Here is a 27,873-nt window from a genome sequence, read left to right on the forward strand (position 1 = left end):
CATCATTATGTTTGGAAAAGACCTTCAAGCTCATTGAGTCCAACTGTAAACCCTTCAACACCAGGCGTGCTAAACCATGACCCTGAGTGTCTCATCTACACATTTCTTGAACACTGCCAGAGACAGTGACTCCATCGCTTCCCTGGGCAGCAGCCTGTTCCAATGCCTGACTACTCTTTTTGTGGAGAATTTTTTCCTAATATCCAACCTGAACCTCCCAACCTGAATCTCGCCTGGTGCAACTTGAGGCCATTTCCTCCTGTCCTGTTTCTGGTAGTTATTTTGGAGAAGAGATTGACCTTTGCCTCACTACAGTCACCTTTCAGGTAGCTGTAGAGAGCAATAAGGTTTACCCTGAGCCTCCTCTTCTCCATACTAAATAATCCCAGTTCCCTCAGCCACTCTTCACAAGGTCTGTGCTCCAGCCCTTTCACCAACTTCATTAGGCACGTTTCCTAAGGCACGTTTGGAATGCAATCTGGCAATGTTAAAAATAAGATGTTAACAATAACAAGAAAACTTCTTCAAAAATATTAACAGCAAAAGGAAGATCAGGGAAAACATGGGTCTGCTACTGAACAGGGTGGGTACCCTGGTTATGAATAACACAGAAAAACCAGAGTTCCTGAATGCCTTCTTTGCTTCGGGGTTTACCAAGGGCCACCCATTAGAGTCCCAGGCGCTAGGGACAAGAGAAGAAGCCTGGAGAGAGGAAGACTTGCCCTGGGTAGAGGAAGATTGGGTCAGAGAGCACCTAAGGAAACTTGATAGCCACATATTCATGGGCCCTGATGGGATGCACCCTAGACTTCTGCGTGACCTGGTGCATGTCATAGCTAAGCCACTCTCCATCATCTTTGAGAGACCCTGGAGAACAGGGGAGGTGCCGGAAGACTGGAAGAAGGCCAATGTCACGGCAGTCTTCAAAAAAGGCAAGAAGGAGGACCCAGGCAACTACAGGCCAGTCAGCCTCACCTCTGTCCCTGGAAAAGTGATGGAACGGCTCATGCTGGCCGTTGTCTCCAGGCACATGGAGGACAAGAAGGTGCTCAGGAGTAGTCAACACGGATTCACCAAGGGGAAATCATGCTTGACTAACCTGATAGCCTTCTATGATGGAAAGACCAGCTGCATAGATGAGGGCAGAGCGGTGGATGTCGTCTATCTTGACTTCACCAATGCTTTTGACACTGTTCCTCACAACATCCTCCTGGGCCAGCTCTGGAAGTGTGGGATAGATGAGTGGACAGTGAGGTGGATTAGGAACTGGCTGGATGGCACTGCTCAGAGGGCGGTGATCAGCGGTGCAGAGTCTAGTTGGAGGCCTATAGCTAGTGGCGTCCCCCAGGGGTCAGTCCTCGGCCCAGTCTTGTTCAATTTATTCATCAATGACCTGGATGAAGGCACAGAGTGCTCCCTCAGCAAGTTTGCTGATGATACGAAACTCGGAGGAGGAGCTTATACCCCAGAGGGCTGTGCTGCCATCCAGAGGGACCTGGACAGACGAGACAACTGGGCAGTGAAAAACCTTATGAAATTCAACAAGGCCAAGGGCAAGGTTCTGCACCTGGGGAGGAATAATCCCAGACACCCATACAGGCTCGGGACCGACCTTCTGGAGGGCAGCTCTGCAGAGAAGGACCTGGGTGTCATGGTGGACGACAAGTTGACCATGAGGCAGCAGTGTGCCCTCGTGGCCAAGAAGGCCAATGGGATCCTGGGGTGCATTAAGAAGAGCGTCTCCAGCAGGTCAAGGGAGGTGATTCTGCCCCTCTACCCAGCCCTGGTGAGGCCACATCTGGAGTATTATGTCCAGTTCTGGCCCCACAGTACAAGAGGGATGTGTAGCTGCTGGAGAGAGTCCAGCGCAGGGCTACACGGATGATCAGGGACCTGGAACATCTGCCCCATAAGGAGAGGCTGAGGGAGCTGGCCTGTTCAGCCTGAAGAAGAGAAGGCTGAGAGGAGATCTAATCAGTGTCTAAGTGCCTCCAGGGAGGCAGTGAGAAGGATGGTGCTCGTCTCTTTTCAGTGGTGGCCACTGACAGAACTAGAGGTAGTAGCCACAAACTGAAACACTAAAAGTTCCACAGGAACTTAAGGAAAAATTTATTAACAATGAGGGTGACAGAGCACTGGAACAGGCTGCCCAGAGAGGTTGTGGAGTCTCCTTCTCTGGAGATCTTCAAAATCTGCTTGGATGCAGTCCTGTGCCACATGCTCTAGGTGACCCTGCGTGTGCAGGGGGGTTGGACTAGATGACCTCTAGAGGTCCCTTCCAACCTTAAGCATTCTATGATTATCCTTCTTTGGACATGTTGCAGCACCTCAATGTCTCTTCTGTAGCGAGGAGCCCAAAACTGAACACAGTATTTGAGGTGCGGCCTCACCAGCACCGAGGCCAAGGGGAAATGCACTCACTATGCTCACTCCTGGGTCTACAATTTATATCTCTCTGTTTGGCAAAAGTCACTATCTTGTAGAAAATGGTTTCGTTTGGAAGCAAACTCAACCCAGTGGGCCAGGAGGTTTTTTTAAGTCTCCCAGTCTATGCAAAACACACGAATTGCACCTATGTTACAGGACAGAGGTTGTCAATAGAGCATATAAAAGCTTATACCCATCAAGATCAGTGCTCATAGCAAGCAAAACTCTTGTTGCCTCTCAGCACATTTGCTGTTTCACAAATGCAGGGAAAGGAGTGATGTAGACCCATTCACACTGGCTGAGCAACTGGAAGCTGCAATCAACTTCTCAAACTAGGACTGAGCCAGAGAACCTTTTGTTCATCTAAGTAGGCTCATGTAGGCTCACGTCATCAACTGTACTAAAAGTGCAAGGCAAATCAAGTTTGAAATGTAACAGGTAACCAGTACAGGACAGATATTTAAAAATACTTTTTTCAGTCTATCATTATCATGTAACAGAGAGAATATAATGAGCACCTCTGTAGATAATCCAGATCAGTGGAGGACAGCAGAATTCAAGGGAAGGAAACCTACAAACTTCACCTGCAAAATAAAACAAAAACACAACACAAACCCTCAAAACACAGACCAAAGAAAAATTCCAAAATAGCCATGCATATGTAAATCTAAGACTTGTTAGACTGTCTAGATTCAGGATAATTAACTTCTGTATTTCTACTTATTTACGAGTTGCTAACAACAATAATTTAAAAAAGTAAAAGCAATCTTCCTTGAAAATAATTCACAAACAGTGTAATAATTCCAAGGAGTGTAGTCCAATCCATAAATGTTCTTTTATTAGCCAAACAGGTACTTGTAATAACTTCCTAATTTCACTACACACAGATCTCTCAAAGACAAACAGCACTTCAGTTTATTGTTAGCATTTATACATTTGTTCTTGACTTCTGAAATTTCTGTTCACTCAAAACACCACTAGATTTGAAGTAACATCCAAAGCAATTGTTAATGTTTCTTTACTTAGCACCTGTCTGCCACTGCAATACTGTGAGCCAATCAACACCAACAAGTACACAGGATGGACTCTTTGGTACGTGCATGCTTCACACCTATGCTTGGATTCATGCATTGTGCCACTGAATTCATCATCAGTGGGCCCAAAATAGCTTCCTTCCTGGATAAGTCAAGGTTTAAGTCACACGCTGGTTGCCTCATGGTAATATACCTCAGTATGGAAGTAGCACACCTCCCTAAGAAGCAAAACCCATCTTCTCTAAGGTGCTGCAGCATTTTCTCTACACATGCATAGGACTCAAGGTGATCTGCAAGGTGTAAATTCAAGGTGATCTGCAATAGCTGGAGGGTTGATAAAATGAGTATATCTTGGTGAAAGGAAGTCACTTTTTTAAAGGAAAAAAACATGTAAGTGATTTCTTAAAATGTCAATGAGCTCAAAATAAATTGAAAGTAGCAGACTACCTCTGCCCACCTACATGCTGGGGACAGGCAGTAAATTTTATTACAGCATCAGTCACGGAAGACTTTTGATTTGTCACCAACTTCCAGCAAATACCTCAGCACCACTAGCACATCACTTTAACCAGTAATTATCTCTCAAACATTCCAAAATAACTTAACAGGAAAACACATTTTGAAATTATCTCCCATTTATTTTTGGTATTGGAATGTCAGTTTAAGGAACAATTGTAATCTGGCACAAGTTTGTTTTTAGAAACGAAGTTTTGAGAGTTGTAAACTGATTGTACAAAGAGCTCAGAAAGTGAAGCTGTTAATATGCTGTACAAAAAAAGTTTAGACAAGCTAACAGCCCTCTGGCTATGTCTAACCAGGCAGAGATATTTTAGCATTGTTTATTAATGCTTTATATTCAGTTTTAACAATATTAGTATAGGCTAAAATTACATATTGCATAAATATAAGTTGCAATTGCTCCTTAATTGTGAAAATTAGATCAAATGTAGAGATACATACTCTGGAAAAGGGTGGAAAAAATACTACTTTAAAGCTCAAAGACAACTTCAGGGAATAGTAAATTCATCTAATATTCTGTCTCAGAGAAAAACTATCTGCATTTGCAAATCAAATTTGGCTAGTAGATTAGCCTCAATGAAAGAGAGAATTTGAAAATATTAAAATAATTTACAGCAACATTTTCAAAATAAGGTACTTCCTGGAAAAGTCCAAATATTTCATTTTTTCACATTTTCTACATAGAGCATTTCAACTTTTCAAAAAGACTTGTCAGCAGGTTCAGCTCCTCCTACTAGGTCTTTAAAACTTTTATTTTCAGAAACTTGTAATGGAAGTTGAAGAAACCCAGAGTTTAGATTCATAAAACTGCCAGAGGCAGCAACAGCAGTGGCAACAGTTCTGTTCGTACCCTCTAAAAGCCTGTTGTTTTGCTCTGCATGGACAAGCCAAATATCACCAACAGTAAAACACTGCCAACAGAGATAGTAAGAGCAACCCATACAACAACACCTGTTATGATCGCACCTCCAAAAAAACACACAGCATGTACTGCATGATCAAAATTAGACAAGCATCACAGAGGCATAAAACATCTGCTTGAAATTAAGCTTTAACAGGGAAGGGAAATACAGGGCAAAAAATCCATGCCTCAGATTCCTTACCAACAGGAATATAATCACTTTTAGACACCACTGCTCCCTTGGTGGAAAAATATGCAATAAATACCCAACAAAGGCTTTCCAAAAGAGCACAGACATGTTAAGGCTTTTATACACCCAGGTAAACGTTGGGTTCTCCAATTTATAAGTAAGTAGTTATATAAAACAGAAGTTTTAAAGTTTAAAAATCTTTAATTTTCCTGTTAAAAACACAGAGATACTATTATGTTCTTATCACAATAAAGTCAAAACATCTTAAGGGACTCTTTGGGCAAGACGCTGCAGCTGGCATGCTCCAGGTTATATGCCCTGCTCGATGGACAGAGATTTCTTAAGCGAGATTCCCAGAGAGTTACTTTCAAACATACTGAATATATGCTGATACTTTTGCCTTGCATACATGTAGTACATGGACCACAACAAATATGAATAATCCTCACAAAAAAAAAAAAACAAACTTCTACCTGAGGAGAAACAAAACATAGACAAGTGAGTCCAAGAAAATGCTGACTGAAAGATTATTTAATCATCTATCTCAGTCCAAAACCCAAATCCCCCCAGCACCAAAAAACCAAAACCAAAACCAAAAAAAACCCACAAGAACAGCAGAACAGAGACCTGAGTTTATGAACTAATCTTAAGAAGTATGGGGAACACAGGATATACTCACTTGAAGACTGAATTCCTTGTAACAGAAATATCAGTGTTGTAGAAGTTTTCCTGATGGCATGGAGCAAGCTGTCATTTTTACAAGTAGATCCCTGAAAGATCTCTAGGGATTTGGAAGCATAAAAAGAAGTGAGAAGTATGAAATCATTATCACAGTCTGCATTAAAAAAACCATGAACCCACAGCATAAAAATAACTAAGGTTTCAAAACTAATCTTTAACCCGATTAAGGTAAAGGAAAGGTAAACTCAGAGAGATAATGGCCAGAAACTGCAACACCAAAAGTTCCCCAGGAACTTAAGGAAAAAATTCTTAACAGCAAGGGTGACGGAGCACTTGACTAGACTGCCAAGAGAGGTTGTGGAATCTCCCTCTCCAGAGATCTTCAAAACCCACTGGGACGCAATTCTTCACCACATACTCTAGGTGACCCTGCACGTGCAGGAGGATCGGACTAGGTGATTTCTAGAGGTTCCTTCCAACCTTAACCATTCTATAATTCTATGATTTCCAATCAGATGAAAATATTACATGGATGAAGAAACTGTTTCTATTGCTCAAAAAAAATCATACCCAGACTAGGTAACAAAACAAAACAAAAGGCTGACATTGAATGACTCTATGTCCATGCAGGGCAGAAAACTATTGCCTTAAAACTTCTTCTGTCTTATTAGAACATAGCAAAAGTAAAATCTGGTTTCCCTCCCACAAAACAGCACTAACTTTACTAACTTTACTAACTGGTTACTAACTTTATAAAAGAAAGAAGCGGAAGATTCCCCTCCCCCCACCAAAGGAAAAAAAAATCTTAAAGAAGTTTTAGAGTTCTATAAATGTTACTAAGCAATGTTCTTAGAATCCAGTATAAAAAGCATTAGAAGGTGCATGAAATATCTAATTTATGCAAAACATCCTTAAAATCACTGGAGAAAAAGAGAATGGACCGATACCTTGAAATGGGGGTTGGCAGAGTTTACCTCATGAAATATCTCATTTAAAACAGCAACAGGACTTCACAAACAGGCAAAGAAATGCAGATGGTGGCTGGATCTGGAGCCTGGCCAAAAATCTCAGGGAGCCTAACACTGCTGAATTAAACTCAAACTTTTTTCATTATATATTTCGCAGAGGAGAAAGACAGGAGACTCCTGGCACCTCCAGGATGCAAACTCCAACTAGTATGAATTCCTTTAAGACAGGAAATCTTGGTCCCCAAGTTTCCTCAAACCAAAGATGGCTGCGCTAGTGATGGTCTACAGTGAAGGAAAAAACAATAAACAAAGGCATTCGGACATGGAAACTTTCTATTTAGAGAGGCCTCACATACAAACAAAACACACCCATTCAGAAGAGATGCAACTGTACTTCTAATGACCATGAGCTCCAAGTCCCTGGATCAGCTGGCTGCTTCTGTCCCACTGAGAGAGAGGAACTGGTGACACTAGGCAGCCAGTAACCTCAAGAAGACCTTTCTGAGTGCACAGCATCCTGCAGCCTAGTACACCTTCAAAGTGAGAGACAGCCCCAGGGGCAAGATTGACAGCAGCTCTGCAGAGCACCAGTCCTGGGCAGGGGTAGAAGCAGCAGCTACAGGCACAACTGCTTCTTGCCCCAGGCATGACCCTGAACAGCGTGGGCAGAGAAGGGGCACGGAGCTCCCCAGCAGCCTCCCAAGTGCCAGGCAAAGAGCAAAGACATGCAACACTTTCCACAAATCAGCCCCATCCTGAAAAGGACTACTAGGGAGGCAAGCAGAATACACCCTCCCTTCCTGTTGTGCTCCCTCCCATGAGCCAAAGCGATTTGCCTTCTCCAAAGGAACAGGCTGCTTTGCAGAGCTGCTTCAGAGAGATGGGTGACTTGTTAATGGTTTGTGTCCCACTATGAAGGCTTTGGCTCCTTGTGAAGCACCCATTAGGCAGCTGAAGAAAGAAGCAAAGCTCTCCATTAGCCTTCTCCTCCCTCTAGTGAACCCTCTGCCTCTCCCCTCAGGACCCCAAGGATCTGCATGGCCCCTGTGGCAGACTCATTCTGTGGCCCCAACACAGTAGCCCCAAGGAAGTCAGGCTCTCTTCTCCCCTCTCCTGTGAGGCACAGGGCACAGGAGATCCCAACTCTACACATGGAAGGGGCTGGAGAGGGGACAGTGTGGGGCAGAAAAAAGGCTTGTGCAAGGCTGAAAATTCAACAACTCTTTTATTGGTGGCTGCAGGACACTGGATAAGCAGCTTGGGCTAATTCCACCTGTCCTGCCTATGGGACAGCCACCTGCTTTTCTTTCTCTGGGCTACCTTCTGGCAGGGGCTAATCGTATCCCTCTAGGCCCACAGGGAGAAACCAGATAGGCCCTGCCATCTAGTAATGATGTTGCTAGCTCTCTGCAGAAGGTATAGCATGTAGGGCTTTGTTCCTACAGCATTTCTTGGAAACTAGGTCTGCCTCCATGGATTCCTTGCCCTCCTTAGGAGGATCCACCTCCACGGGCTTGCGGGCACCCTTTGAGCACCTCTCAGCTGAGTCTTCATGATATCTCTTCTTCTGATGAGGCACACCATGTGGTCCATTATTTGCAAGACCACTTTTCAGGACACCTCCCAAAGACAGGCAGCAGCTCCCTTTATCTTCCTTGCTCCTTGCCTGCTCCAAGTGGCCTTGGAGATACCAGAGGCAGAAGCCGAGTGAGTTGGGGGTTACTCCCAGTGGTTCCCTTTCTATGGAAAGAAAAGGAATGCCCCCAGGACAAGGGGCAGTGGGGTTGCTGGTGGCAGCAGCAGACCACTGTGATGGCAGGCCCCAGTGCTGCACCAATATGGACCTAGGTGGGAGCGGTGGGGCCTATGACCTGAAAGATGTCCTCCTTTCCAGGAAATGGGTTCCAGAGGCTAAAGACCTCATTTCAGGATCTTTCCCACGTGGCATTTTGCTGTCCCTGTGGCACAGGACCGTCCTTGTCCTCCCCCACACATCCAGCCCTGCTACTCCAGTCCCCTTCTCAGCCCATGGGCCTGCCCATCGCTTTCTGCTCTTCGTCACCACGGCGCTGCCCACGTTGCTGCCTCCCAAGAGCCCAAAACACAGGCACCCCTCCACACAGTCCCTCCCATGGGCCACCCCAAGGGCAACTCTCACTTACACCCTACCTTAGAGCAGCACTCCAGCACCACCCAGGCTTGACACCACTCACCCAGGCGTGCACTCCACTTCTCTTAGCTCCACTGCCACCACCACCACCATGCTCCTCGGGACATTTTGGCAGACCTACTCCTTAGCCAGCCCCCAGTCCTCATGGTGGCGCAGAGCTAGTCCACAATGGAGGTAAGATACCTTCTCCTCTAGCACATTAGTCAAGGACCTTCCTGTCCTCCCTCCTTTGGAGTTGCTCACCAACCCTCCAGATGATGGCCCCTGCTCACCACCTCCACCCAACCCCTTCCTTCAGACTTTCACTGGGATTGTCCCTACAATTCACCCTAAACAACCTCACTAGGGCTTGCACCACAGGGATCTTTCCTCTTGCTGATCATAAGCCACTGGCCCACCCACCTCATTTGGGCTATCCACACCTCAAAGTCAGGTCAGCTGCCCCCACTCACTCTCCTGCAAGCCATCCTCAAAGAACTCTCACTCCAGAGCAAGGCAAGCAGGAGGAGCAGGAATACAGCTGGTTCCTCCTCTCCTCCCCTCTACATCTTTTCCTCTTTTCAGGCCTAAGGGATGCACAATATGGCTTTTAGACCTGCTAACTTGAAGACTATCGCTGTCTCCCTTCAGAAAGAATTCCAGGGGTACAACCAGGCTTTGTTTTGTCAAGATACCGCTCTACCCATTCATTTTAACCATATAGATTTTATGGGAATTGAAGAATCAAGGAAATATGATACACATTTTAGTATATAGTTTATATGATCTTAGGGATGTTATAGTAACTGAGCACTAAAAAAGCAAAACTACTATATCGATTATACCCACACATCTCAAAATTTTGTAAAAACTTCATCCACTGCTCCAAAAGAGACATACAGTAGTCTGTTCCTGGAAATACCAATGCTTGCTCACGTCAAAGACTATTTTGTGAAAAGCTGTGTTATGACCCATAACCTGTATTGTCAAATCAGTAGAATGGTATACTTTTATCTACCCAAATTCAACATATCACTGAAACTTTCGATAGAAACGCAGATACTATTAAAATATTTCCCAGGACATCAGATTTCTTCTTGTTTTGCTTCTTCGTAAGAAATGCAATGGAGTATTTGCTTATGCAGCTTGTTTTATACTGGGGTACCAGCTGTTCCTTGTGTCACAAAAACAGTGCCAGAACTGTGCATATGAGACCTCTTATAGTATATTTTATCCAGTGGTGAGTTAGTCCAGGGAGGCAATTATTCCCATTATGTTTTCCCCTTGTTTTGATAGACAGTTGTTTTTATGCCAGAGGTCACTGCTGTTGTTATTACCTGTAGTGACTGGATACCCGTAATAATAGAAGCCATGTGGAATTATATGAAGCAGAACTATGACTGCAGTAAGCAAAAAGGAAAGTAAAATTCTCTAAAACTAGTTACATTTTCAAATGTATTAGTTCTGTGAAATGGCAGGGGGTACATTCACTCATTTTAAAGAAAAGCACGTTGGCTTGGCAAACCAGACAGGAAAGCTCTCCTGTCAATCTTAGTAATGAGACCTAAGCATTGGGCCCTTGCAAGCAAGACTTCAGTTCTGCTCTTCCCTTCTCTCCATCTACATAATAGTCTACAACTAGCTCAGGGAAAGCTTATTTCATATACACATCTCATCTCTCATTTCTAATTTTTGTTCCCCAATCTCAGATACAATTAATACTAACGGTTTCAATGGTGATTCCAATTTTCTAGCAGCAAGACCTCAAGGCCCTTCCATATTATTAAGTACATTCCATAAAAAATGCCCAATACATGGAACCCACATCTCCAAACCTCATGTATATATTCACTCCGTTAAGTACATGCTTGAAGAGCCAGTTCATCATTTGCATTTACATGAAAGTTTTCCAAAAGCAAAGTTCCCAACTGTGTCTGTTTTTGGGGAGTTCAAAACATTTTCATATGTGTCCTACTGTTTTTAGAAAAGACAACTCTAGCATTTTTGATTCTCAAACTTGTTTTTACTTGACAAATTCATGACATTTCAGGAGTTTTCCCAAATGACCTGCTTTTCTTATTTCCACAACAAACTGCTTTGTTTTCAAACTGAGAGAATGCATTTTCTCCAGAGATCAAACCTGTATGACTTAATGGTAATATCAGCTTACCAGATACTAGTAATTCAGAAGTCAATATTTGCCGGTGCATATTTTTCTCTAGCACCCTTGCACAGATTTAGGGTAAAAATGAAAATATCTGCTTACTTCAGCAAAACAAAGCCCAAATATCTGATCTGCACAGCCATCTACTGGAATTGACTCAAGCTACTGTTGTGACAACAGCATAGGCAAAGTATCAGGTCTCATCGCTGCAGTTTTTTTTCCCTGATTAAAACCAGGGTGAATTTAACAATTTAATTATTTGTGGAATGACTTATTTCCTCAAGTTATGACACGCCATCTTCACTGAAAAGACACAGCAACACAAGGAAATCAGTTCAAGATTACTTATCTGAGACTTTGTGATTAAAAAAAATATTCTACAAGTCAAAACTTGCAGGTAGTAGGCAATAGTAGGCAAGTAATTCACCATAACTCCTTTTTGGCTTCACCATTTTCACAATTAATGTAATTAAGCACCACTTAGCACAAAAAAGCTAAGAGATCAGGAGTTTTAGGGTTTATATGCATACACACACCTAATCCCTGCTTGAACAATCTCTTGCAGCAGCACAGTGGAAAAACAAACAATAACAACATAAAAATCTCTAACACCTCTAACACACAAAATATATTACAAACTGTTTTTAAAAATTTATACTACATTTACAATTCAGTTTTTGATGATGGCAAAGAACTTTAGGAATAAGTTAGTTTTTCTTTATCAAGCACCAAGCCTTTTGTTTGCTACAAAATGAGAAAGCTGGAAAGGAATATATGGTTTACTGAGCTACACATCTACAGCGTGAGGAAAGGAATTATTTGGCAGTTATTGCTTGGGTATATCTTGCCCTGGAAAGCTAAACACTTCTTGCCAGACAATCTATCACCATTTCTCCACTTGTCCACAGTGCAGAGATTGGTCTTCGTATTGCTCCATCTCTAAGTCAATAAAAAGTCCTTTCCTGTGAAATAACCCAATAAATCCTGGAGACCAGAAGTCATACTTTAGTGCCATAAATTACATGAGCTCTTTGTCCTCTCTTGATAAGCATGTATTCCCATTCCATCACAAGAAAACTACTGCTACTGTAATAATGTGCTAATGTACAAGTCAGTACAAATTTTAGACAAATAAACATACATAATTAACCATATTTCACTTTTTTATATGTATACACACATACGTGTTTTTTTTGATTGATGCTTCTATATACCTATATTTAACTACTTAGATATGAATGAATGATAAAAATGTAAATAGAGCTTTAAACCAGCAAATAATTCTATTTTAATAAGCCTTTCTGGTAACACCTGTTGCTTTAAATATCCCGTAGAGTTCTTCTTCCACAGAATTGTGTTTGAAGACCAGCAAAGGCTGACTGACCTACAGTGACCTTAAAAAAGAAATCTGTTTGTTTCTTTTGCAGCAATGATTGCTTTAGGCACATCAATCACTTCCAACAACAGTGTGGCTTTATTTCAGAAAAGGAAAATCATACAGGAAGGCCGAAAAGATCATCTAATCTGTTCTGCTCTTTATATGTATGGCCAATGGGAAATTTGTAAAGAGGCAGCAAATCTCTCTGGAAGAAGAGATTTGCTTGTCCTTTTTTTTGCCAAAGGACAAGAGAAATATGCTTACCACATAAATATAAGATAAAATAAACAACTAGATTTTTTAACATGAGAAGTCATGTACAATGTAAAAGATTAATTTATTAAAATCCTACAACAAATGCATAGCAAGAAATGTGCTTTAAACTTCATCCAGCTAAAACATTGGATATATCAGTACCACAGTTACAGAGTATCTAGAAGTCTACATTCCTTCCAAATTCTGTCAACAATTTTAGTTATTACTGTAAAAATAATATAGTTTCTTTTGCAAATATTTGTTCAACAGCAGTATACCAAGATGATGCCAGATCCTAGTTTCTCTCTTCCACTGTACCAAAGCAGCAGCTCTAACTTGATAGCAAGTACCCCAGGGTACCAAGGAAAGGAATGAGCACTGGCAGTCCTGTCATATACAGCATAGCTTCATTGCATGTAAAACCTGCAGAGCATCAAACTCTGGTTCATCAGCACATCAGAAGATTTTCTAGCCATTTTTTCACCAACATCTAGATGCCTTATGCAAAGCACTGGCATATTCTAAATGCAAAACATCTCCCTCTTTGCCAATCAAGAAACTTACATCCCACTCATTATCCTTGCAACAGCTTGAAACAATTCATGCTGAACAGAGAGGTTGTAGAGTCTCCTTCTCTGGAGATCTTCAAAACCCGCTTGGATGCAGTCCTGTGCCATGTGCTCTAGGCATCCCTGCGTATGCAGGGGGGTTGGACTAGATGATCTCTAGAGGTCCCTTCCAACCCTAAGCATTCTATGATTCTATGAAAATCCAGCATCAACATCCAAATATAATATTTATTTTTAAGCTATACATTGCAGTTAGATCTCTTCTTTCAATGGATAATATGCATATAAACAGTAAGTGAGCCACTTACTAGATGATGATTTGAAATATTATTAAATTATTTGTGTAATTCAAAGAACTAAAATTCGAAGTGGTTTACCGAGCTACCTTCCTACTTTCTTCTCTGATCTGAAAATGGGTCATGTTTCCAGGAATTCACATACACTTCTGTCCATCTTGTTCACACATTCTCTAAAAAGATCCTGCTTTCCAAATTTTAACAGCTGATGAGTGAGAGTCTTTATGCAGCTCCATTGAAAGCTTCTCTTTTAGCTCTTTCATTATTGTTTTGAGTTCCATTGCACCACGATTCATGGTATGTTGCTTCCCTGGAACACTAAGCCTATTTATTCTTCTACAAAAAAATAAGATCATGATGCTGGACCACTTAGTTGGACTGGCACATTAACAAAAACTTAAGATTTCAGGATTACAAACTAAATTTGGATCAGACAGACCAGACCATCCTGGACAAACGAATTGCATCTTGACCTTATTAAATCAGAGAGTGAGCTGATTCCCCCACAGGACTTTTATCACTGCTTCTAGATTTACTCATCGTTGTCTCAGACATTTAGTGTTGTTTCTGTCCAGTAAAGTTATTGGTCTTTTCTTCCCAATAGCCATGAACATATCATTATCCTGCATATTAAACTGGTGGCCCTATTCTACCACTCTTCTTCTTGGCATAGAAGAATTGTTGCATCTCCAGTCTGAGTGGAAAATGTTGTTTTAAATTTACAGCAGTTTTGCTTGTCACTGGCAAAATGCAGACCTTGTTCTGAGCTCCTCTTCTGAAATGCAGTATCTCATCCTTGAGCGGTCTGAAGATTTCAGTTTGCATTTCCTCTGTTAATTAAGCACTAATGAAGATAAGCAGTAAAGAGCTAGATTTCAAGGGCTATTCAGAAGCAATCACATTGAGAATAGTTGATTAATGAAGCATTAATAATTGCTTTTAGCATAAAGCAATATTAAAAAAATGAGATTGTTTTCTAAGAACTAGAAATTACAACTATATAGTTGTAGATATATACTGAAGTCAAACTTTTATGAGCATCTTTGAGCATTTGAAATCTAACAAAAAGACATCTGAAAATATTTAAATGTCAGACTGCAAATACAGATAAATCTCCAGTGAGTCTCTATGCTGCAGTCTAACAAAGGCACTAGAGTGTTAGATGTGGTACAACTGTGAAGCATAAAATATGAAACATATTGGTAAGTACAGAGGTTGTGCACAGAGAAAGCCATCATGTAGTCTTCTTGTCATGTTTTCCATTAGAGGATTAGCTGCAAGTATTTATCTGCTGGTACATCAGTGTCTCAACTCAAGGTTGTCATGTTTCTCTTCCTGATTTCATGCCCTTTAAGTCTAATTAATGCTACTTTTTTTTTTTTCTGTACCTTATCAACTTGCCTCAAATGTTCACTCCAAGACTTATCTGTCTTAATCATGAGGATCAAGTATGACTGTCTGTCAGCCTCCTGGCTTGGCCATACGGAATAACCAGCCACATGCACCCTTGTAACTGCTGTGTATAGCAGCAGCAGCAGTAGCAAGCACATCAGGCTCTAGGGAAAACGTGCGCTCTGTGCAGGGTACGGGGGCCTATGTGCAGGTTATTAACATAAGGCTTTACTTCTCCGGTAGCATCTCTATCTTTTACTCATGTGCCTTACCTTAAAAATACAAGGGTAAGACATGTCTTGGCCTGCAGTGGGCTGACCAAAGCACAACTTATATGTTTCTACATGCATAATGTGTGACCACATGGACTGTCTTTTCTATTCCAATCAATCAGAAATGCTTTCATGAAGAGTGCCAGGTCATGCTTAAACCATGCTTAAAGCATGCCTGACATTTATGTGCTTCCCTACAGACTAATTGCCTGTCTTAAAACAGAGAGAGATAGAAAGCAGGCTACTATGGTCTAAAACACACAGTCTGGCCATCAGATTATGGATAGACAGATGGATTGACAGAACATTTTCACTGCCTGTTCTTTTAATAGAAAACAACACATATAACACTATGGGCAGCAGACAGGCTAAAACTCCCCCAAAAATGCAGTCTTCATGTGTACACACGTTCTGTTCAATATAAGGGCATTTAAGTAGTTTGTCTTGATATTTTTATTGCTTGCATTAAAACTAGCTACTCATAGCCTACACGGATATGGAGGACTTTTAGGAATTGATCTTGCTACACCAGCACAAAACAGTTTCTGCTCCCCAAAGCCTTTCAAGCTAAAGAAAGCAAACAGGGCCAGGGGAGAATGGAAACGAGGGCACCAAAAGTCCAAGATTAGATATGAAGTGAGAACTGGCCAAAGATTCAAGGCAGTACTCACTCATAAGCCCATCAGTTACAATATGCTGACTGGGAATGACATCAACATTTCTATAGAATTAAAACCTTTAAATTGGCATATTCAAACCTGGTGCAGGTGCAGACAAAAAAAAATAAATAATTAAATTAAAATCAGTTTTCAAGGGTCCTTACATGCATTATGGGAATTCTCCAGATCCCTATCAGTCAATGAGATTATTTCCACTGATGTCAAAACTCTCTGGATTAGTTTTATTGTGAAGAAGGAAGCTTTCCATCAGAGAAGCTTAAGTTCAGCTTTGTTTATCCTATACTATTTAACAAAATTGGTAACAGAGATTAGAACATGGGAATTGCCCACACCAATTTCAAGCTTTTATTTTAACAACAGACAGGCTCATACCAACACAATGCTGACTGCAAAATATACCACAGTACTTCTCCTTGCACTACAAAACACAGCAGAAAATTAATTGGTAGCAGACCGCATAGCTTATTTGTCATTGCTACTCTTTTGTGAAGTACACTTTGGAAATGGGTGAGTGATTAGTCAGGAAAAAATATTTCATAAACATATTAGCAATTTCCAAATAGAAATTCAGATTCACTATGTTCATACTCCTTCTTGCTCCCATGTCCACAGCATTTGTGCAAACATTTTTATTGCTACAAATACTGTGGACAAGCTCTTCTAAAGAATACTACTTGTTCTATACTTTGTATATAAAGAACAGTATACTCTCAGCCTTTGTTCAGCTGCATTTACAGTTTTAGAAAAGAACACTGGTCATTCACTTAAGAGTTGCAGATTTAATTCTTGCAGAAGGCAAAGCTAATCAAAGTGCTGCTTATAGAGAACACGGATGCCAACCTCCTGAATACGGTCCTAGAACAACAGTAACTTAAGATGACCAATATATTTGTTTTACTTGAACAATCAGGTGCATGAAGATACTCACATATTCTATCCCTTTGGGGGAGTATACAGAGAACTGTATACTGTCCTGAGAATCACTATTTTAACAGCTCTTGCAAAGCATTCCCTTACCTCCGGAAAGTTTAGGTCAGCTAACAAGAGACTGAAAACAACACTGCAGTTGACTTAATCACTAACAATACAGTTGAATGAGCAACCCCTCAACGATTACATATTAGATTTTATGAACCTAAGTTCTGGGCTTAAATTCTCTATATATCCAGAAAAAAAAATGCCCAAAATAGGTAGAACTTCACTGTTTTTGCCTTCTCCTCCAAGAAACACCAAACAAAATAGGCAAAAATCATCACACAAAGACAGGCAATTCACACAGAAAAAAGGACTAGATGCAGTAAATAACTTATTTCAAAGGGAATAATTTGACCAACATATGCTTCTGTAGTCACGACAAGTACAGAAGATGTCCATGCAGTTAAGCATTTGCCTAATGATACTTTAAATAAATTTGGTGGATTTTAGAGAACTACAAATTGTTTCGTCCGCAAGCAACAATGGGGCCAGGTACATCTCAAACGCCTATAAATGATTAAGAGGAATGCAAGTGGCAGTCTTTCTAATGGAAAGAGAGGCTTTCATGAAACATGTAGTCAGTCTTCACCATAAGGAAGAACTGTAAAAAACACACAGCACAAAGTTCTATGCTGTTGTACAGAGTGGTTTGTTCCTTCTAAAGGACAAAAAGCTTTCCAAAGACAGAAATGACAGAACTGCTTTTTGTTTTCCAGTGAAATAACATACATGCAAAAGAAATCTGTAGAAAATCTGTAAGGAGAACAGGAATTGATAGTAAATAATTTGGTGTAATTAAACTTTTAAGTTACTAAGACTCATTCTGCTCCCCTTAATTCTGTTCCCAAAATATTTTTTTTTCTCATTTATTCTCCTATTTTCATTAACAATTGACATTTTTATGGACAGGGAGGTCAGTTCTCACTCAGAATACACCATGCAGATCATCTCTGGAGTTTTAAATGAAAGCCATATTGTGTTACAAAATCCTTTTTGAAAGGATTGATAATGTTTCACTGAACACTGATTTTTCCCACCGATTTCAATGAGCAGAAGTACGGTCCATAAATGAACTAATGATCCTGTAAAGTATATGCTAAAGAGTCTATATCTCAACTGGGCATTAGTCAATAAGCCATAAAGAATCTGTGTTATAAGGGTAGAGCAGCATGAATTGATGACAGAATTGTCCACAAAATACGTGCAGTTAGCTTAACATGATGCTAACAACAAGCATAAGTTATTTCAAGAGACTACGCAATTTTAACATTACAGAAGCAAATAAACTAGGAATAAATGCCTTTCATGTAAAACTTAGACCCGAGATAACTATATTTTTAAGGAAGTTGACAAAGAACAACAGGTGCTTCATGACAACAGCATCAGTATAAATCTGACAAAAACCCTTTCTAAGAATTAGGGTCCTTGAACATCTGTTCAGCTCTTCTCACTCCCTCCCATTAGGCTATACTACCTATAACCTCTTGAACACTTTATCAAGGATGCATTATCTTTCCTATCTTCACCTACTTAATAGCAATGAGTAACTAGCAACTAGAGTTGCAAAACCAGAATTTCTAAGTTCCAGTATGACTAACTTCACATTTTAGCTTAAAATTAAGTTGTTTAGTGGGTAATGCTACCTCTACAGTGATCAAAGCATCATTATGATCATTTTATGGGAAGGGAATTTAACAAAGCAGGAGCAAATATCCTAGTACAGTACAATGTCCAAATGTACAGTAGAATATGACTGTAACTATAAGACTTTATTGCTTTCAAGAGAATTATTTAAGCTATCAGAAATCTCAGTTTCCTGTGTGGAAATATTCCTGGAGAATCTTTCCTATGTACCATACTCCAGGGGAATAAAGTCTGCAAGTGACACTCCAAAATATGAAGTACTGAGAAGACCTCATGGAAATACCAGCTGTAAAAGGAGTAAGAAAAAAAAATACATAGGATTCAACTACTTTACTATCAACAAATACGTGAAAAGTGAGATTTGAGGGGATATTTATTTCATTAGGAAAGTACTGAAATGGTGATATGGGTATAAAAGCGAGATGATATAAACTTGCTTCATATTTCAGAGAAGAGACTGTTCCACTACAGCCAGATGTCAAAACCAATAATCATCAACACGGAAATATTGCTTTACATTTTCAGAGCTGTTCATAAATCAACATTTCTTAACAGGGAACTAGGATATTTTCAAGACTTACTGATAAAAAAACAAAAAATTATAAATATTTGTAGAGATATTTACATATGGCTAGTCTTAGAGAATCCCAGTCTGTTAGGAAGAGCAACAGATTTACATTAAAAATAACTAAATAGTTATTAACCGATGAACACTTCCCCTGACAATATGAGACAAAAACAGTCAGAATTGAGAGGAACAAGTTTAATTCCATGAACCAAAACACTCCTTTTCTATATAACCAAAATAGCCAAAGAAGATGTTGCTACTGGAAAAAAATACACAATGAAGCTTCACACCTATAACTGTTTCCTCACAGGCTTCTTTCATTTTTTGCCTTAGGCTTTAGGGTTGTGTTTTCTTCAGAGGTTTGTGAAAAAGCAGTCAGGGACAGAAGAGCTTAAAAGGACAGAATACTTTCATATCCAATAATTTCCTTACTAAAGGCAGGGAGGTAAGGCAGAAGACTGGCTAAAAAAACAAACAAAAAATGAATAAATGGTTTTGTTTCTTTTATCTTGCACTGTTCCATCAGAATATCACACTTCCAATGAAATGCTGGGAAAGTATACATTTAGGAGGAGCCAATAGAGATTTTTCACATTGCAATAAAAAAAAAAGTTTTATAATAGAAACAAATTGAGCTAAGCATAACATACAAAACTTGGTTACCTATAAATTTCAGGCTGTGACTATTTTATTAAGAAAGCAAATTGCTGCTAGAGAAAAGTTACACAAATTTGCTCATATAGCTCCCTCTTAGTAAATATGTACTATGTTGTTAACTGCAAGCAAACATTTTTTGTATTTATTTTAATGTAACTCCTGCTATGCTTAAAGTGCAGAGTTTGCAAGAGAACAGTCAGCAGCTGGAAGTTAAATCTAAACAGGGGCAAAATTATACAGTGTCTCTAAAAATGAAAATTAATCTAAATTAACAATAGCAGAGCTAATTACATTAGGATTACCCCCTTTTGTTTTTTTTTCATTCTGTAAACTGCAGAATTAATAGCATGTGATTTAGAGGCTTATATTTTTAATAAGCTGATGAAACTTCACTTTTAATAAGCTGATGAAACTCACCACAGTATCATCAAGAAAAACGGTTGTTCTCTTCAGAACACCCACCTACAACCACATCTACACACATAATTTGTAAATGCCATAAACATTGCTGATTTACTAAAATCTACTGGTAAAATATACATTTCAAAATCACAAGCATGATTAATTTTAGCCATTTGAAAGCCATAACCAGAAGTCTTCTTTCTCCTCCTCAGTGGCCTGGGCTATGAAAGTCTGCTTTAGCCCACTGCAGAAGCATGATGCTGCGATGAGAAGCCCCAGACAAGAATGCACCCAAGGACATTATTTTTGCTTCCATTGCTGATACATTATGAGAGAATATGGACAAAACAGCAAACACTAGTTGAAAACAAAGATAAGGACCAGCGTATCTTCATGGAAATGACTGAAATTGGGCAATGGGGCCAAAACAAGGCTCCCTGAGCCTTTATGGACTTTAGTGGCTTCTATGGACTTTAGAATAGAATAGAATTAATTGTTTTGCTGTTATCATTTACGTCTTCTGATCAATATGGCATTTTTACCTGACATGCACATTAAGAATGTATATATAGAAATATGCCATAATGCAAATGACCTATAACTACAGGTAACCACTCTGTTAAAAACACACCAGGTCAATAATGGAGTTTTGCCTTTTCCAAAATCTGTATTGACAAACTACTATCTCTTAATAATTGAGACTAAGAAGAAAAAAACAGCCGATTTCTGTTGCTAAAAAAGTGATTGATGCTATACAGTTAAAATTACCAAGCTTTAAGGTTATTCTTACAGAAGGACTGCAGAATATCATCAGCATGTCACATATATGAATTTGGTGGAAACAAGAAATTTAAAGAGGCAAACTGGCTACACTGAGTAATCTTGAGTTTTGTAACCACTTCTGGGAAAAAAAAATCAGAATGAAAACTCCCATAACTACTCTATCACATACTCTGAAATCAAGTGTTTCTTAAAACTCTCAGATGAAGAGCAAGAAAATATGCAACATGCATTTGCCACGTCTGCTAAAAAGAGTATTTTTCCATCTGAGCTGTATGTGTCATTTCCCAAACCACCCTTTTTCTACCTTTAATTTCCTGAGAGTTTTGGACCACCTGTTCTATTCTCACAAGTTATTTCCGTGATTCATACATGAATGCATCCATTCCACGACGTGTCTGAAAAACATCCATTCCGCAGGGAAAAAGACCAAAACCAGCACTGGAAGAGCCTAGTATCCTTCCCACAAGGCATGGCTTTGTATCCAGACCATTCATTTCTGCCTAGGCATTATCAGTGTGAAGCACACTGTCATGACCCATAGTTACACGTCCCAGCCCTCTTGCCAAGCTACAAATGAACATGAAGAGATGAGGACAACAGACTCAACCAGTTGGGATCTTGCAAACACAAATCCTTAATATCCAACAATATAAGATATAGACAGAAAATGAGACTATAGCAGAGCAGAAATCATGCATCATGCATCTGGAGGGCAGAGCCCTTTTGACAACAAGCATGAGGTTCACAGACTGAACTTTAGACCAGGGCATGGTCTGGATGACAGAACCCATTAACATGCCCACAGATGTTAAAGATTTTCTGCCCAGAGGCCTGATTTTTTTTTAATTCAACTCAGTAGTTAACTATGCATTCAAGTGACAATCCTTTCATCTCAATGCTGTCTGAACACCAGCCAGGGCACAGCACAGGAGAGTTTTCAGCACTCAGCCTTAATATATCCCAGAGCTACAGGGGAACTGGCTGTGAACTTCTGCCTTTATCAAAGAATCTCAGAATGGTTGAGGTTAGAAAGGACCTCAGGAAATCATCTAGTCCAACCCCTCTGCTCAGACAGTACGACCTGCAGCACGTTGGTTGTCCAGGTAATAGCAAAAACACCTTATAAAAAAGGTAGGTGGGAAGAGAGACTGAGGCATATTGAGAGTGGAGAATGAGGAAAAAGCTTCAAGAAGCTTTTATATAGCAAGCAAAACTGAAATTTTAAATGCCCTGAACTTGGTCAAAACTGTGCAAATTTTCCCCGGGGAAAGAAAATATCACAGTCTATCACATAAATTGTACAACACTACCAGTTGGTTGAAGTATGGTGCAAGAGAATTTATTAAAGATAAAGGTAGGGAAAGATGAAAATAGAACAGAGTTGAGATGGCAAGTGTTATTCCTAGCCTCCATTGCTAGAACCAGAATTGTTTTGACAAAAATCTCTAAAATAACAGCTTTAGGCAGATACACATCCTGGAAAGCTTTTGTCCAAAGAGGTCCATGTCAAGTGTACATTCCTGTGTATTTTGTGCATATTAAACATTAAAAAAATATTTTAGGGAATGTGGATTTTTTTAAATGTCAATACCAGGTCAATAACAATTTTATATACTTGTGAAAACAAAGTGGGAAGGATGCTATTAGGGTACCAGGAAAAAACAGTTTAAGGCTATCGCTTTGATTTTCTAGACCTAAGTTTTCTAATCTATAAAATGGGGTCAGTACTACTTGACCTTTTTTTTTTTTCCTTCCCCTTTTGCACACCATTGCCACATGTACTCCACAAACATTATGAGCATTTTTACTACTATCTTTGATACTACTTAAATGTACTTCTGTTACTTTTAAAATAACTTGTTCATTCCAAAATACAAGTTTATGCCATACTGCCTTATTTCCACTATTTCCATATAAGAAATTGTTTTCCCAATACCTTTGCTGAGACTCCCAATACTTGGCTTAAAGAAAAAGATTTCATCAGGTAGTATAAGTTTTCTGAGCCAATGATTTCACAATATTTGATTATTGTTCTGTTTTTCAGAGATTTCCAGCCACAGTCAGCCTGTTTCTCACAGCACACCAACTCCCCCACATCACTCTAAGACCTTAAATTGATCACCTTCTTAGAAAAATCAAGGGTACTGTATGCATAGTTTACTGACTCCTATTGTCCTATATAGGGGCCTCTTACTTGGGGTCATCTTCCCTCCTACTGCTGTGTAGCAAGCACTATAAATATTGCCAGTATTTCAGCTCTGTGATTGAGTTGCCACTGTTAGTGAGAAAAAAAGCCATTCCCTCCCATTTTTACCATATTACGGAAAAATGCATCTTTAGAAGAACTCAAGTTTTCCTCCTTCTTAAAGGCAGTCACTAATGGCAGTCACTAATTTTGCAAGAATTCATTTTGTGTATTCCAAGAGTTTACAGTTTTGATAACTCTGCTGTCAGTTTTTGTCTTACTGACATACAGGAAATGTTAGTGCCCTTAAAACTTTAAACAGTAAGTCTGCATGGCCTTTCTAGCATGAAAGTTATTAGGCTCTATTTCAAATGTTCAAAGACTGAAAAATAAATAAGTAAACAAAGCTATGATACTGGCAAGGGTAGTGTTCTCAGATAGAACGTCTCATGACATTTTACCTACCTTTCCTCTGCTTCAGAAATCTTTGGTTGTCCTGCTCTCCCAAGTTCCACTTCAAGTTCTCCTTCACAACTTCCCACATCTATTTTGTTAGCCATCTCTGCAATCCCCAGACACTCCTATAATTTCTACAAGCCATTTGAAGCTGTTGCTCTGAATTCTTTTCACAGTCATTGCAATTTGAAGTCTGAAAGACTGCAGGACAGGGGGAGTGACTTAGGGGAAGTTTACTGGAGAGCCCTAATCCACAAGGTAGGGATCTAACCTCATCACAGAGGGTACTGATTAAAACATCAGAAGACTTTAGTTCAGATGTAGCAGCAAAACATGTGACAGAACAAGTCTGGCTCTTTTATACCAGATATTTTACTCTTTCCTGTTCGATAAACAACAGTTTCACTGATTTGAAACAATCTCATTGTCTCAATAAATAAAAATTGTTCCTGTGGAGCAGTTAATGGCTATCATCCCTACACTTAATACTTTAAACGGAAACAGTTTTACCAACATTATCAATACTAATAGCTCTCTTAGTGTTGTTATTGTTTATTACCCAACGTATCATGGAACAAAAGCTCCTTTACTTGCTAATCTAGTTTTGCGCTGCAAAAATATCACAAACTCTCCTTCCCAAATCTCCTCATAGATCTAATGGAGCATAAAGTCTCCTTACACTTTCCTTTCAGTTGCAGCTATTCTACCCTTTATCATATCACTCTCAATTACTGCTTTTACTATGTTTTTATACTTTCAGTTCATTATGTTCAAGATAGTCCTTACTTACACATAACTAAGCCCAGTGGACAGCTTCCACTAAATCTTTATGCCAGGCACACAAGTAGTGCCCCAGCCCTCAGAACATACTACCATATGTTTAAAGGCACTTGAAGAATGCATTTTTGTTAGTATAATTCAGTCAGTGGACAGCACCACCATCCTGCATATCAGGCACTGCAAAATGAAGCCTTACTGCCTCAAAATGCCTGTCTTAAAAAATCCACCTGTCCCAGAAGAAATTAGTTTTTAATATTACAACATGAAAATGGATTGACGGTGCATTAAAGGGAGCCAGTAACACATCTTCCTAAAGGGTACCTAGGCTGTCTATTCTAATATTGGGTATATTTTGTTGATTAGTCTTTATGAATACCAGTAAATGAATCATAATTCTTCCAAGCCCAACAGTTGCTACTTTTCACTGTTTTTCTCCTGGAGAGGAAAGGATAAGGTCGGTATGGAGAGGGGATCCAACTGCAGTATTTGTGTCTTTAAAAGTGTTTTCACTTTTAGTGAAAAACTAGTGTCATTCAGAAACACAGAAGGCTAAATTACAGCTTTTCCAGTAACCTTCATTAGGTAGAGGGACTTACTTTTATTTCCGCCCGTTAATCACAAAGAATCAAAAAATAGGTCATGGAAGCAATCATTAAAAACCTACAGCACACACAACTGTGAAATCATCAGAAAAAACTCATTTTATGAACCAAATTCAGTGCCCTTAGCTTAATAGCGTTCCATCTCTTCCAGTCCTCACAGAAAAGAAACAACTCAGTGAACCATGAGAACAGCTGGCAAGAACCCTCCTACAGCAGGGTCACATTAGTTCTTCTCACAGCAGGATTCAGGTTTAACTCTGTTAAACTTGAGGTTTAAGACACTGCTCTTCGAGATAGCAGTGACCCTGCAATTACTGCTTCCCGCATGGTAGACTATAATGCAAAGAGCTGATCCAGGCATAGACATCAGCTATGAATTTAGCATTTCACAGCACAAAACCAGACCAGCTTCACACATAAACGCAGATCCCAGTTAGATCCTTTCATCAGGAAGCAAGCGATAGTTTCATATTTAATACATTAAACATTCATAATAGATCAGCCATTAAAAAGAAGAAAAAAATTCTTTTTAATCTTCTTCTAAATCAGCTTTAAAATTTCATATGGCTAAAAAAGGTGTCTGATCAGAAGAAAACACTTCCACTGAGATAGCTGAGCAACTACGGAGATAAACAACATGATTTTCTAGCCATAAACTGCTATCAGTTCTCAAGCTGAAAGTAGCCTGAGATTTTAAGTATCATCTTCGGTAATATATTTACAATTTGGATATTGTATTTAGAAGTGGTGCTTTAAAAGTGCCTTTTGGGTTGTGTTTTCCCTTTGGGTGGCAGGGTTGGCTTGTTTGTTTTTAACATTAGTCCATCCGTTTTACTTGAGTAGAAGATGAGTCTAGAGCTCCACCTATAGGTATAAATTAAAAGCTCTTCTTTGGAAACGTGACTGCGGTCATATAACCAATTTCCCTTTAAGCCAAAGGGAATGGGGGCAAGTTTATTGATTGCACTGCAGAGGAGGCCAGGGAAGAAGTACACTGCTACCTCCCCATCCAGAAGCAACAGTTCTGTCTCCATCCCTCAGTGCTTGACTTATTTATACTTGTATAAATAGTAGTGGGATTACGGCAAGGACACAGGAAAAGGAAAGACAGACTATCAACAACCAGCTGGGAAGGCGTTAGGCATTTAGTATGGCAGCAAGAAGAGCTGGGATAGGGTGGCAAAATTGTCACCAAGAATAAAGCACCTCTGAAAGTAGGTCATTACACAAGTAGAAAATAGACCTGTAATTATATTTATTTTCTAAATTTTACATTAAAAATATAATTTGGAGGCAAATTTCCAGTCATTTACAAAAATAAAGCCTCTGAAGAAGCTTTTAGTCCTTTCTGAACTTTTATCAGATGATGTACAACAAACTGCAGAACTGGAAGCAGAAATCTGTACAGATTTAAGATAATTCATTCTTTCTGATTTTTGCTTCTTTTTCATGTTTTGAATATATTTTATATACTTCTAATTAATTACAAATTGCTATCTATATTGCTTCATGTAGACTTTGCTGACAGATACGAGGTAGTTATTAGGATGTTTAATTGACTCAGAAAAACCTTTACATCTTGGAGTTCTTTCTTTCATGGGCTAAAATACATATTTCTTCTCTCAAACTTTTTCCAATTTAGTGCTGAGATGAATATTTTTATTTTGAAATCTTAGCAAAAATCTTCCTAACTTCTGGACTTCGTTAGAGAATCCAAGGTTATCATTAAAACAAACTAAAAAGCAAGTTGCTTTTTTCGCCAGTGGAGAAGCTTTCATCAGAAAATGTAGATTTTCCAGGAGGATTATACTCTCCCCTGCTTTTTCCCTTTCTGATCAGTCCACAGACTGAGCCTGAATCATCTGCATGACACCAAAGGCGTGTATAATCTCTATAAGGTGTGAAAGTCTTGCAGCACACCAACAAACAAAATGGAACTGTAGCAAATCAATAAATAAATAAGCATACTAAATAAATATAGCAGATCTTGCCAAAGTATAAGCTAGTCCATCTGGGCAGAGCACTCCAGCCCAGCTGGGGCTACCAGATGCTCTCTGCTGGATTCACTGGAAGCAATGCCACTGATCAAAGCCAGCACCTCCTGCCTATCTCCCTGCTCTCCATTTCTAATACAAATACGGAAATCAGCTAAGACCCTCCCATGCAAAGCAGCTACTTGGCATAGGCACAACATTTGCCCACCTGGCAAGTACACAGTATGGACTGATCCTAAGGACTGGAAGCATTAAAGTGGCAGTCATCAAGTTACTGTTTCAAACAGAGAGGAACCATCAACAAGGAATGAGGAAAAATACGAAGCATCAATAGACTTGATACCAAAATGCCCTTTAACTGGTCCCTTCTCTACAGAATTGTCAATGATTTAAGGCTTGGTTCATTCTAACAAAGCTTTACTGGTCACCATTCTTCTCTATAGGCTGAATATGTGATACTTAAGCCCTAGCATATGCATTTTCTCCTAGAAAGTGAAAAGTGCCTTTCTGCCAGACAACCCCAGCTGGTTGGAAGTGCCTTCTGGCCAGTCCACTATAATAACACAAGAGCATTTTGTCTAGATGTTCAAAGAAATTGCATATACCTGCTTAAAGCAACAGCAAGAGACATCAAATATGGGGAGAGAGTTTAGAGTCCATTCATTTGAAATGCAGTACATCCATATTTGAGTGGTACATCTCAGTCATACAGCCTATTTAGACACAAAATTACAGGTGAAAGCCCTTAAATAAGTCAAGCTCACCTCCCATTAATTGTTGATATACGTACCTTTATGAAGCAGCACAAAACCCTATAGACTCATAGGGATAACAGCAGTGTGAACTCCTGTCAGGAGGTGGACTCTGAAAGAAAAACTTTGTGTTGACATAGGCAAGCAGCAAAGAAATTCTAGAAGTCAGCTCAAAACATTAAGTCTATAGTCTAACTTCT

The sequence above is a fragment of the Tinamus guttatus genome, unplaced genomic scaffold (genome assembly GCF_059628265.1).
Source record: "Tinamus guttatus ecotype Peru unplaced genomic scaffold, ASM5962826v1 Tinamus_guttatus_pri_ptg000224l, whole genome shotgun sequence".
Classification (NCBI taxonomy): Eukaryota; Metazoa; Chordata; class Aves; order Tinamiformes; family Tinamidae; genus Tinamus; species Tinamus guttatus.